Below are 14,545 nucleotides of genomic sequence, written 5' to 3' on the forward strand. Positions count from 1 at the left end.
GCAGCTGACCACGCCCACAGGGGGAAGTCCCGTGAGGGGCCACAGGTCAGGCTCAGCTTAGGACACACAAACAGAGATTGATCTTTTATTAGACAATGTGGTGAAGACACCAGAGGTGGCAGTAGTGAGCAGCAGAAGTAGCCCAGCTGGGCTAGTATCCCTCAGGTGCTGGAACAGCGACTCCTCCGGTAGCAGTGCTGTAGTGGAAAGAACTGAGAATGAGTACAGTGGAATATGCACAAACCCCAGGATAGGGAGAGCAGGCCCTCGAGGAGCGAGTACCTGATCCCTGAGAGCTGAGAGGCTTGAAGGAGATGTACTCACACAGTGGTTCCACGTAGGAGATGAAACTAGGGCTGGAACAGAGGCAGGCCCTCGAGGAGCGAGTACCTGGTTCCAGGGAACAGCTCTGAGGTGAAGATGGTAGTACTCACTGGTGTTGAAGATAGCGAATCCTTCCAGGCAGAAGAGAAGGTAGGAGCAGGCAGTGAGTCAGGGAACATGGGCCATCGAGCAGCGAGTACCGATTTCCTGATAGCGACCTGAAAAGCAAGTGAGGCCCCCGAGGAGCGGGTACCCCATTAGCGTTAAGAGTCCAATGGAAGATTGGAGAGGCAGAGTAGCTGGGTATAGAGAGCGAATCCCATCCGTAAGATTCCCCTTGCTAACTCAAAGGCTAGCAAACATCATAGGCTTTAAATATCCGGGCAGCGTGACGTCATCACAGGGGGATGCCCGTGAGGTTCGCATCAAGTAAGAAATAAGAGTGAGGGCTGCGCGGCGCGCGCACCCCAAGGTACCAGCAGAGCATGGCGGGAGGCAGCGCCTAAGCCGGTCTGGGGACGCTGGAGAGGACGGCAGGCAGACACCGCAGCAACCAGGCATCCATCCATAGCGAGAGGAGGTGCAAAGAAAGAAAGGTAGGCGGAGTGAAGCTGTTGGGAAGGGACGGTTGCAACAGTACCCCCTTCAAAGGGCGATCTCCTCTGTGGGTACCAGGTTTTGGTTTTCAAGGATGTGAGAGATGAAACTGATGGAGCATCTCTTTGTCAAGGATATTAGCAGAGGCTCCCAAGAATTTTCTTCAGGGCCAAAACCTTCCCAAGAGAAGAAGGTATTCCCAGGTTTTGCCTCATTTGTGGACATCAAGAATGGCTTCGACCTTGTATTCTAGGTCATCTTCTGCATTGATAGGAGATGGTTCCTGAGATTTGGAAGAGAATTCACTGATGAGTGGTTTCAGAAGTGAAACATGAAAAGTGTTGCCAAGATGTCGGAGGATTGGAAATGGTCCAACGTAGCGAGGAGCAAATCGAGAGGAGGGTAACTTCAGTCTAAGGTGCTTAGTGGATAGCCAGACTTTGTCACCAGGTTGAAAGCAGGCGCTTTGGAATGATGAACGTCATAGAATCTTTTGGCTCGATCACTCGCTTTGAGTAGCATTGCTTTCATCTGAGTCCATAATTGATGGATTTCTTCAGCAGTGGATTGAGCTGCTGGGGACATCACTGAGAGCTTCAGTGGAAGTGGCAGTGATGGTGAATGTCCATATACCATTTCAAATGGTGTTGATCCAGTTGATGCAGCTGGATGAAAATTAATGGCGAATTCAGCCCATGGTAACAATTCAGCCCAGTTATTCTGACGGCAACTCACATAGGCCCGAATGAACTGCTTCAGGGTCCTATTCATCCGTTCTGTTTGGCCATTAGATTGAGGATGATAGGCAGATATATAATCTAGAGAGATGTCAAAGAGTTTGCACAAGGCCTTCCAGAATCTTGCCGAGAAGTGTGATCCTCGATCCGAGACTATGTGCTTCGGTAGGCCATGGAGGCGAAAGATATAGACTATGAAGAGCTTCGCAAGTTCCGAGGCTGAGGGGTAAGCCAGGTAGAGCCACGAAGTGGGCCATCTTGCTGAAGCGGTCGACTGTGACCCAGATGGTATTTATACCTCCAAAAAGGGATAAATCAACTACAAAATCAGTAGCGATATGTGTCCAGGGCTGTTCCGGAGCTGGAAGCGGTTGCAGCAATCCCCTCGGTTGGCCAGAAGTAGGTTTGTGCTTGGCACAGTTGGCACAAGATGCCACATAGGAGAGTGTATCTTCCTTGATAGTTGGCTACCAATAATACTTCTGTAGCTGCAGCAGGGTGCGGCGTTGATGAGGATGGCCAGCCAGCTTGGAATCGTGCGCCCAATTGAGCACTTTCTTTCTGAGATGCTTTGGCACGATGGTTTTACCAGTGGGCACAGAATGAGTAGCCGCTAAGACGACTTTCTTTGGGTCGATTATGTGCTGCGGCTCTTCCAGAATATCCCCCGAGAGAAAGGAGCGATAGAAAGCATCAGCTCTGGTATTCTTGTCTCCGGGGCGATATTTGAGCACGAAGTCAAAGCTGTTGAAAAATAAGGACCATTTGCTTGTCTATGGTTAAGACGTTGTGCATGGCGGAGATACTCTAGATTCTTATGGTCCGTAAACACGGTAATTTGATGTTGCGTGCCTTCGAGCCAAGGCTGCCATTCCTCGAATGCCAACTTAATAGCCAGGAGCTCTTTGTCACCAACCCCATAATTCTTCTCTGCCGGAGAGAAATGTCGTGAGAAGAAAGAGCAGGAACGTAAGGACTTGGAATCTCCATTCTGGCTCAGAACAGCCCCCACACTGACGTCAGAGGCACGATGAATGGCATGTTGGGGTCTGGATGACGTAGGCATGGTTCCGTGGAAAAGGCAGTCTTTAAATCTTCAAATGCGGAAATGGCCTCCGCAGACCATTTAGAAGCATTGGCCCCTTTCCGGGTCATAGCAGTCAAGGGCACCGTTAAAGAAGAATAGTTCTTTATAAAGCTTCTATAGTAATTGGTGAACCCCAAAAATCATCTCAGGGCCTTCAGGCTGGTAGGTTGAGACCAATTCTTGATACTTTATAATTTTTGGGGATCCTTCTGGAAGCCATCTTTAGACACAATGTAGCCAAGAAAAGGCACGGAGTCTTTATGGAATTCGTACTTGGATAGCTTGGCGTAGAATCGGTGTTCTCAGTAGAACTTACTTGACGGCTTCTAGATGAGTAGATAGATTCTGAGAAAATATCAGAATGTCATCTAGGTACACTATGACACTCTTGTACAACAAATCCCGCAGAATGTCATTCATCATGTTCTGGAACACAGCGGGTGTATTGCACAGGCCAAAGGGCATTACTAAGTACTCAAAATGACCGTATCAAGTGTTGAAAGCCATTTTCCACTCGTCACCACTGTGAATCCGGACTAAGTTGTAGGCCCCCTTCAGGTCAAGTTTCGAAAATCTCAGAGCCGGTCAAACAGCTCTGAGATTAAAGGCCAGGGGGTAACTGTCTTTAATCATAATCCCTTTCAGACCTCGATAGTCGATACAAGGACATAAGATTCCGTCCTTCTTCCCCACAAAGAAGAATCCTGTGCCGGCTGGCGACTTTGAAGGTCTAATGAAACTTTTCTGTAAATTCTCCTCGATGTACTCGGACATAGCCTTATTCTCTATTGCAGAGAGTGGATAGACACGTCTTTTAGGAGGTTCAGTGTTTGGTTTCAGCCGAATTTATTTATTTATTTATTTATTTAATTTATTTATAGATTCTTTTATACCGAGGTACGTATAGTTATACATCACTTCGGTTTACAGGGAAACAAATTAGCAACAGGCTTTACATATAACAGTTTAAACAGTAGAACATTTATAAGAAACTGGCTTTACATTTAACAGCTACAGGCTTTACCATAAATAAAATAACGGAATTCAATAAGATCTGTGTGGAGGGAGGATGTCAGCTTCTTTGGAAAACACATCACTGAATGATGCGTCTTGAGGCGGCAGTCCTGCCATCACTGGAGTTGTAGGCATGCAGAGAACAGAAGAAACTTCCTTGAGGCAACTGCCATGACAACCTGGGCCCCAGCAGGAGAGTTCCAAGGAGGACCAGTCGAATTGAAGCTGATGCAACTGCAACGAGGGTAACCCCAGAACGATAGGGTGCATGGCCTTCTCTAACACAAAGAAGGGGATTGTCTCTGTATGGAGGGCTCCAGTGCGAAGAGTCACTGGTTCAGTGTGACAAGTCACATCACCGGGCAAAGGCTCTCCATGGATAGATGACAAGAGTAGTGGAGCTTCTAAAGTAATGAGGGAAATCCTCAAATGTTCCATTAGGCGTTGAAGTATAAAATTGCCTCCTGCCACCGAATCCACCAGGGAAAGAGTTTGGATTGTAGATGGTCCGCAAGTCAGGGAGACTGGTAGAGAGAGCAGAGGAGAAGTCATGGTAAGGCCTAAGAACAGTCCTCCTGCAGGACTTAGGCCCGTCCGTTTCCCGGACGAAATAGGGCATGATGGGACATCGTGACCAGCTTGTCCACAGTATATACATAGACCATGCCTCTTCCGAAGTCTTCTCTCTTTTGAAGTCAAATGACTGCGACCAAGTTGCATCGGTTCTTCTTCAGTGGCAACAGGTACTGCTGGAACCATCCGAAGTGCAAGTTTAGCATGTCTCCTTCTGAACCGGTCCTTTAGTAGGCTTGAGTTCTTTCACCTTATCACAAAGCCGGTGGTCAATTCTAGTAGCCAAAGCCACTAGTTCATCCAGCGAGTCAGGTGTCTCACGAGCGGCAAGCTTGTCCTTCAAGCGGGTATTCAGACCTCTGAAGAAGAGAGTTTTCAGGCATCTAGGTTCCCAGCATAATTCTGTAGCAAGAATCTTGAACTCTATTGCAAAATCAGCCAGTGGTCTGTTGCCTTGCTTCAGGTCCACCAGGTCAGAACCAGCAACAGTCACTCGAACAGGATCATCAAAAACGGATTTAAATAATTCTAGCAATCCATCAATATCATGCAGGATTGGATCCTTACGTTCCCACAGCGTTGAAGCCCAAGACAAGGCACTTCCATCAAGACAGAATATAAGTAGTCTTGGCATAGGCTGTGGGGAAGTGTGCAGGCTGCAATGCGAAATGCATGCAGCATTGGTTTAGGAAACATCTAGTTCTTTGAATCTCTCCAGAGAAACTAACTGGAGCAGCCAGAGGTACAATAGTCTTTATAGTTACTTCAGGTAACTGACCTTCATTACTGGAAGTAGCGCCTTGCGTCTTCTCTGCTTGTAGCTGATGAAACGCTGAAGTGAGTTTCTCCAATGCGTCTTGTAGTTCAGCAGTGCGTAGGGCCAGGCCTGGAATGGCCTGCAAGGCATTGAGCTGTGCCGGATCCATGGAGTTAGCAATCTGTTATAATTAGTGAGGTTTGGGTGGACCCTTGGACACTGTGGCAGCTGACCATGCCCACAGGGGGAAGTCCCGTGAGGGGCCACAGGTCAGGCTCAGGTTAGGACACACAAACACAGAGATTGATCTTTTATTAGACAATGTGGTGAAGCCACAGCGGTGGCAGTAGTGAGCAGCAGAAGTAGCCCGGCTGGGCTAGTATCCCTCAGGCGCTGGAACAGCAACTCCTCTGGTAGCAGTGCTGTAGTGGAAAGAACTGAGAATAATGAGTACAGTGGAATATGCACAAAGCCCCAGTATGGAGAACCCCAGGATAAGGAGAGCAGGCCCTCGAGCGAGTACCTGATCGCTGAGAGGCTTGAAGGTAATGTACTCACACAGCGGTTCCACATAGGAGATGAAACTAGGGCTGGAACGGAGGCAGGCCCTCGAGGAGCGAGTACCTGGTTCCAGGGAACAGTTCTGAGGTGAAGATGGTAGTACTCATTGGTGTTGAAGATAGCGAATCCTTCCAGGCAGAAGAGAAGGTAGGAGCAAGCAGCGAGTCAGGGAACATGGGCCCTCGAGGAGCGAGTACCGGTATCCTGATAGCGACCTGAAAAGCAAGTGAGGCCCCCGAGGAGAGGGTACCCGTTAGCGTTAAGAGTCCAATGGAAGATTGGAGAGGCAGAGTAGCTGGGTACGGAGAGTGAATCCCATCCATAAGATTCCCCTTGCTAACTCAAAGGCTAGCAAACATCGTAGGCTTTAAATATCCCAGCAGCGTGACATCATCACAGGGGGACGCCCCTGAGGTTCGCGCCAAGTAGAAAATAAGAGTGAGGGCCGCGCCCTAAGGTACCAGCAGAGCATGGCGGGAGGCAGCACCCAAGCCGGTCCGGGAACGCCAGAGAGGATGGCAGGCAGACGCTGCGGCAGCCAGGCGTCCATCCATAGCGAGAGGAGGTGCAAAGAAAGAAAGGTAGGTGGAGTGAAGCCGTCGGGAAGGGACGGTTGCAACAATCATTTTCTCCATCTTCTCTCCCTTCCTTTCTCTCAGCATTTTCTTTCCTCCTTCCTTTTCACCCCGTCTCAATCCCTCTGTCTATTTTTCCCCTCTTCCCCTTTCAAGACATTCTCTTCATTTTTTCCCTCCCACCTTCCAGGCATTTTCTTCTCTCTCATCTTCCCTCCTGGCATTGCTTCCCTTCCTCCCCCACTTCTATCCATTCTCTCCCCCTTTCTAGCTGTCCTTCCTCCCCCTCTTCCCCTCCCTCCAGGTATTAATTCCTCAGTCATTATTTTCCCTTTCTCCCTCCTTCCCTCCCTCCCTCCAGGCACTCTCCCACTTCCCATACATTCCCTCCCTCCACCAAGCTTTCTCTCCTCCTCCCCCTCACCCTATCCATTTTCCTCCTTCCCCCACCTCCCCCCAGACAATAATGTCCGCTTCATGAGCATTTTCCCTTCTCCCCACCCTTCCACTATCCATCTATCACTTTATTATTTCACAAATATTACATTACATAACAGACCAATTTATATTAATGTAACAGGCACTCAGTTCTGTTACCAGTAAGCCCTGGATATCAAGTATCACATAGATCTATTGCAGGATGATAGTGGGGGAGGATACATTCAAATGCAGCCCTACCCTCTTCGGGGTCTGGAATGACCATCCCTCATGAGCTTTTAAAAGCAAGGCTCTGGCTATTGATAGGGAGGCAGTCCTCTTGGTTAGTACAGAGAGTACAGGAGGCAGATTGGAGCTTAGGGGTTTTTTTTTATTTTATAGGCCCAGACAGAGAAGCCAAGCAAGCCCAGCTTGATGGTCCTAACCAGGACTGGGAGGGGGTTTACCTTTCCAGTACACAAGCTGTCTGGTTTGGAATTTTTCCTCTGAGTATATTTTTTGGAATTTAACCTTAAGTAGTAGGGTTCTTACTGGAGCCTGTGTACTGCCTGGGCCTGGGGCTTGGGGAACCCTGGATCCGGGGCTGTGCAGGTTAGAGAAGATCTGCCCCAGAAGTGGTGGTGACCCGCTGAAAAGAGGCATTCCAGTGTTATCTTTAGTTTTGTAAAACCATGATTTCAACATCCAGGAGGAAGCACTCGGGGCCTTGGGAATCAGCTCTCCCCCGCACTCGACAAAAGATCCAGACCCTGAAATAGAGACCATGTACAGCTAGCCTAGGAAGATTCTTGCCCCAGAGAGTACAACAAATGCTTTTATGGCCTCATTGAGTAGCAATCCGCACCCAGGTATGGGGTTCCATAAATATGGAATCTAAATGTATTACCTAATTATGATTTAAAAATAACTTTATTGTTGGTGCCTCTATACAACATGTACAACAGCAGAAATACACAATTATACCTTTGCAGGTGTGAAATTCAATGTACATAATATCCAAAGTCTTCCTTCCTGTCCAGCATCCGCACAGACATTTTAATACATTCCTACATTTCCCTGCGCGCATATTCCATAACCTTCACTATGCACTTTCCTCATAGACCAAAACTGCTATGAGTTAGATTCAGTGACATCCCATTATCAGTGGGTCTAAGCTATTCAACCGCTTTCGTCCCTCTCTATATCACGGATTTGGAACCAAAATCCTAGTCTGATCCTGCTCATGCTCGCATTTACTTCAGGTTGTAAGTTTGACCACAAATCTTCTCACCAATATGCATCTATTCCTCTCCAAGCAGTTCCACATAAACTTCCTGGATCTTGTAACATGAGTTATACCCTTATGCCTTCTAATACTGCCTCTGCAACAATTCTTTGTGCATACAGACAGACAGCATAGGGACAATGTGTTTTCCAACATACAAGAATGCACAACTTCTTAGCTGCTCTGCAAGCAGGCTGCACAGCTCTGTCCTTAGCCTTTGCTCACTCTATGCATCCTCGAGCCACTGATCTCAGACACTTACTGAATGCACTAGCAGACCTTCTCCATATAGGTGTCCATCCTGTCGAATGGTCTTCGACATGTGTAGCGAGGAAAATCTTCTAGTGCGCAGGTCAACCAAACCTGCCCTTTGCTTCCGAATCGAACCATAGGTGCACAGATTCTCTACCTACACATGTTTCCAATGCATTCCCATAGACGCCTTTCTTCCATCAAGGGCCTCCTAAATGTGTTTCTTCCGCTACCTCTCATAGCCAGCATTTTTATAATGCTGATCTGGGACGGAGATCACTGTTACTCAGGCCCACGTCCTGCCCGAGACCAGTATGCTTCCCATACTTCATACCCAAAACTCTCATGAACCTACAATGGGACAGAGGAACAATAGTCCTCTTAGCCCTATACTGGCCTCAACAAGTATGGTTTCCCATATTCTTCGACCTCTAGATCACAGACCAATTCGCCTGGGCACAGCGCCCACTCTCGTAACTCGGAATCAAGACAAGTTGCGTCATCCCAACCTAACAACTCTTGCCCTGACAGCTTGAATGTTGCAATTCTACAACCACTTAATCTTTCAACACAAGTCTCTAAAGTTCTCGTAGCTTCATGAAAGCCTTCCACACGTAAACCTTACCACTTTTAGTGGTCTAGATTTACCAAGTGGTGCACACAAACAGGTTTTCACCTTTTTTCTTGCCCCACTCCTTCTGTACTAGATTACCTAATCACCTTTCGGATTCTGGTCTCCAGTCATCCTCTGTAAGGTACACCTAAATGCCATAGCGGCATACCACAAGGAAAAAGGGTATACGCCAATAACAGCGTAACCCCTAGTATGTTGGGTTATGAGAGGCTTACTTCACCTTAAGCCTCCCATTCGAACACTGGTCATTAAATGGGACCTAAGTGTAAAACATTCCTGCGACAAGAAATTTCTTACATAAAAAGTATTTTTCTTAGTAGCCATTACATAGACTAGGAGGGTCACTGAGTTGCAACCTCTCATCACATATTCATCCTACATAAGGTTCCTGCATGACACAGTAGTCCTTTGCACTCACCCCAAATTCCTACCAAAAGTAGTCACAGATTTTCACTTAATCAGTCAATACTCTTGCCTACTTTCTTTTCAAGACCTCTCTCTAGCCAAGGAGAGAGAGTCTTAAACACCTTAGACTGAGAGCGTGTACTAGCTTTTTACCTGAACCGCACGGCGGTCCATAGGACATCCAACCAACTCTTTGTTTCTTTTCACAAAAAATAAATAAATAAACCAAGAGTCGCAGTAGTAAAATGAACTCTCTCCTACTGACTAACAGACTATTGAAATCTGTTATGAAAAAGCAAAGTTCCTCTCCAAGGGCGAGTAAAAGCACATGTAGTAACGGCTAAGTCTACATCAATAGTACACTATCGTCCAGTGCCCATTATTAACATATGTAAAGCTGCAACATGGAGTTCCCTTCACACCTTTGCAGCTCATTATTGCTTGGGCAAAGAAGAATGACAAGATTCGGCCTTTAGACAATCTGTCTTACAGAACTTGTTCCCAATATATTCCCAACTTCTTCTACATCCAGCCTGCTGTGATTTTGTCTTCCTCATTTTTACCAACAATACTGCAATGTTGATTCACTACAAAATGACTCAGCCTCTAGCTTGCTAATCACCCATATGTGAGGACTAGCATCCTGCTTGTCCTGGGATAAAGCAAAATTGCTTACCTTGTAATAGGTGTTATCCCAGGACAGCAGGATGTGGTCCTCACAGAACCCACCCGCCACCCCGCGGAGTTGGGTCCGATACGTGTTATTATTTTCTTTTATATTTTCGCTTACGCATAATGCTACAAACTAGACTGAAGGGAGACCCCTGTGGACGCAGGGATCATAGCATGCTGAGCATGCTCAGTGCACTCAGTGACCCAGTGTTAGTCAAAGCTTTTTAGAAACTTTGACAGAAAGTTTTCCGTGATAGGGCTCCATTACTGATGTCACCCATATGTGAGGACGACATCCTGCTGTCCTGGGATAACACCTATTACAAGGTAAGCAATTTTGCTTTTTTGGCACAAAAGATATGAGTGCAAATGCTGGTGAAGTTGAATATCTAATAAACCCCTTTTTCAGATGGTGCTGTAGATAATCCTGTAAAGTTTGGAGTAGGTTCAGATAAAGAGTAAATCTGCCCAAATAGAATTTCAGCAACAAACACAAGAAGTAGGATTAACCATTGCTGAGCGGCGTGTGGAATGCAATATCATCACTCTTAAAGCAGTCTGCTTTTAAGTGTTTTGATTTGAAAACGGATTCAAGAGTCATCTGTTGCTGAGTAATACTTCTTTAAGTATGCTACATGTGAGCCCTAAGTTGATCTAAGCCAATTCAAGTGGCTTTTAAGCCCCTGAGGCAGCTCTTTGAGCGAAACTCGGCCAGAGTCGTGCAAGCTTCAATAAAGTCCAAATTTACATCGATCCTACTTCTTGTGTTTGTTGCTGTTAGCCACCTTGGATCGATTTCTGGTTTGTTTTTTTGGACCAAATAGAATTTCAGCTATAGGTAGAGGTCAGTTGGGTAGTTGTGCAGAGGTGTGACCGGCTTCTACTTTGTTGAAGAAATCCCGATATTCCCTTTACTTCTCAAGCAAGATATCCTGGTTCTTGTTAACCATAGTGCATCCTTATTTCTCCAGGGGACTTTCTTCAGAGTCGTCGTCCTGGAGTTTTTCAGATAATACTCTGAGGAAAAAGTAAACTGTAAGGTCTTCCACAAGATTTTGGGTTCATGCTGGTCCAACCAAGGAAGCCCCTCAAAAAAAGGGGAAGTGTGGAGCTTGAATAAAATTAAATCAGATGAGTTCTTGATGGCCACTAATCATTGTCAAGACTAAGGTTCTCATCTCAGAAACCACCGGGCCTGATGCCAGTGGGGAGCCGTCAATTGTCTCGACTATAATTCCTGCCCCATTTTGGCAGATGGGAACCTAGTGGTGTTGAGCAAAGTTAAGGTCCTTAAAACAGACCAGAATCAATCATAGCTATGGCAGATAATTGGGCATTCACCCAGGAAATCTGAACCCTGGCTGTAACATGAGAAGACTTAAGGTCCTCTAGCAATGCTTACAGTAAAGGGTATTATTTTCTCAACCCCCCTTCTTTCTATAGGGGTTGAGGACTTCCACTTCCCAATTAGGGAGCAGTTCCCGGTCTGTGGCTGACTGGTACAATTTTACTGGAAATGGCTGGGGAGGCCACAATACAAGGGCAGCCAGTCCCGTTGTTAGCTCTCCTCATTGGCTGGCACCTTCAACCAGAGTTTAATTATGCGCTGAGTAAAAAAAAATGTTCTCCTATTTGTCTTAAATGTACTACCTAAACTGTAACCATAATTAAATTCTGATGGTGGTGGTGGAAGCTTAAGAGGTACAACAGACTCCTTGGGCATTCCCTTGGCTGTTTCTCAATATTAGTGCTTAGGATAAGCAGGTCTTTCAGGTTGACTGAAGGGTCAACATGGGCTATTTAATTCATGACATATGAATCCGGTCCCCAGTGCAAATGAGCACGCAATGGGGCTGCTGCAATAAATTTGCGTAGAAAGCGGGCGCTGAACAGTCAGCACCCACTCTCTTAACACACCCCCAAGGGGAGCGCCATGCAATATTTAAATTAGGAGGTTGCATTAGCAAGGAGGCACTAGGGTTGCGGTTTTCCTGACCAGCAGATGGCCGTCACGAAAACCAACGCAGATAGACCAGGTGTCTGTTTTCCTTACCGGCAGACAGCAGTCATGAAAATCGACGCTGGGTTTATCGGCGTCAGTTTTTGTGACTCAGCTGATGCCGGTAAGGAAAACCGACGCCGAGGGTTCAGGAAGCGAACGCTTGTCAGTTGAGCGCCGTTTCCTGAACCCGACTATCTATTTTTTTTTTAACTTTTTTTGTTTCTTTAAGTTTTCATCCTAATTAATATTAGCACGACCCCCTAATTTGCGTATTGCATGGCGCCCCCCTTATGGGCACCATGCGTGCCTTAAGAGAGTGGGCAATGAAAAGTCAGCGCCTGCTTTCAGCGAATAATATTGCATCGGTCCCTTAGTCTGCAGCTCTCTCCCCCTCTCCTAATCCCTAGTCTGAAGTTATCTCCCTTCCTCCAGCTTTAGGCTGTAGCTGTCTAATTCCCTTCTCCCAGCCCTAGTCTATAGCTGTCTCTCCCGGTGATGGCGTTAGGATTTTACTGCCCCTAGGTGCTATTAGTGCTCTCATCTCGCCCTTCCCCCCCCCCCCCCCACTGCCATTACCTATAAAGTCACACCACAGGGGGGCAGAAGGCCTAAGGCACAGCCCCACATTTTGTGCAGCAGCTCAGGTAGATTCTGTGGCAAGAATTAGAAAATTATGATCTTTTATATTATATTATAAAAATAGTGATTTTCCAGCCTTTCTTGAGTCTGTATAATTTGTGCTATGTTTATTGGGTGAATAAAAAGGATCTCAAGTATCAGTACAGGGAGGAGATCTTGAAGGTGGAGAAAGGAGGAGAGGGTGAGAGAGGAGCATGGATGGGGAAAGTAGAGGATAAAGAATGGGGCGAGGAGAAACTGAGAGGACTGGGGATGAAGGTAGAGAGAGAGAGAGAACCGAAGAGAGGGGAGGATCAGGAATGTAGAGTGGGGGATGAGGAGGGAGTTTCTGGGATTGAGAAGGAGAATGGAATATGAGGGAGATCACAGGAAGCAGGATTTAGGGGTTTATGTGGAGGAGTCTTCCAAGATCTGGGGAGAAGGAGAGACAGAAAGGAAAGGAGGTTCCGGGATCTGGAAAGCAGAATCTTAGAACACAAGAAGGGGAATCCTAATTTATTTATTTTTTTACATTTGTAGCCTGCTAATCCACAGATCTTAGTGGGTAACAAGAATTCCTGTACAAACATAATAAAAAAAAAAAAAAAAAAAGCAAGTTACAAACAGTAAAAAACAAACAAACTAATAGACTGCCTAGACTAAACGAACAATAGGTAAATTAAACAAACATAAAATCTTAAACACAACAGCAAAAAACTGCTAGTCATCAAGGCATACTATAATCCCTTGAGATAACTAGGAAGGGAAAGCTTTGGAGAAAAGATAAGTTTTTAATGCCTTTCTAAAACGTAATAGATCATATTCCATTTTTAGTGGTTCTGGGAGACCATTCATTCCAAAGGGTGTAACCCGCAACACTGGAAATATGAGAACGTGACTCAGTTAAGCGAATGGATGTATGTGTAGGTACCACCAATAATCTGTCGAGCTCAAATGCGAGAAGGACCATTGAAAACTGGTTGTGGAAGAGGGCACAAGGCCCTTAATAGCTTAAAAATCAGAGTAAGTATTCCAAATTGGATCTGCTGCCCTATTTGGGAGCCAGTGGAGTGGGACCAAATTTAGGGAGATCTGTACATGTAAGGAAGTGCCAGAGCCCAGGCGGGCTGCTGAATTCTGGAGAAATTGCAGCACATGAATTGTATTTTTTTGCAGGCATAGAGAGAATTACAGTAATCTAGTAAGTTCATGATCAATGTTTGAGTTACCAGTTTAAAATCTGAGAGATTTAAAATTGGCTTAATGGAGCGTAAAAGGCGGAGTTTATGGTTAGAGCCCCTCACCGAAGAATGTATACGGGGATGTAAAGAGAGCTTAGAGTCAATCAAAATGCCCAGGTCTCTAGCTTAATCTGATAGGAATAGTAATACCATTAGTCATTTATCTGGGAAATTGTCCGGTTCCGAACGAGAGAGTAACAATATCTCCGTCTTATTAAGATTCAGGGCTAGATTGTTATCAGAAAGCCATCTGCTAATGTGAAAAAAGCAACTGGAAAGCTTATCAAATGCTGCACTAAGGGAAGTCATGATGGGGGGGGGGGAAACCCACGTCATCCTGAAACAGTTTAAAATTAATAACTTGCAGTGGACGAGGAGGGAGCTGTCGCTACCATGCTCTAGTCTTGCTCCCCCTTGCATCCCCATCACCTTTTTAACCTCCCACCCAATCTGGCATGCATATACGGTATATAACCAAAACCAATCACTTCTCTCTCACACATAGAAACATCGATCCCTCCCCATTGCCCCCTCACCCACAGACATCCCCCAAGGATCCCCTCCTCAGCCCCTCCTTGCAATGCTCTGAAGGCCCCAGGCTCACCCCCCTCCCCTCTAGAAACTGAATGACAGGAAGAGAAAGGCTGAATTAGGGAGCAGAGTGGCTCTTCCTTGCTCTGCTATGACTGCTACAGCCTCAGCCCCTCCTTCATCCTCCCTTCCCTTTTTGTCCCCTGAACACTGCCTGGGAGGAGAGGGGATGGATCAGGAGGGCTGATCTCTGTTGAGTGAGA

Source organism: Rhinatrema bivittatum, chromosome 8, assembly GCF_901001135.1.
Source record: "Rhinatrema bivittatum chromosome 8, aRhiBiv1.1, whole genome shotgun sequence".
Classification (NCBI taxonomy): domain Eukaryota; kingdom Metazoa; phylum Chordata; class Amphibia; order Gymnophiona; family Rhinatrematidae; genus Rhinatrema; species Rhinatrema bivittatum.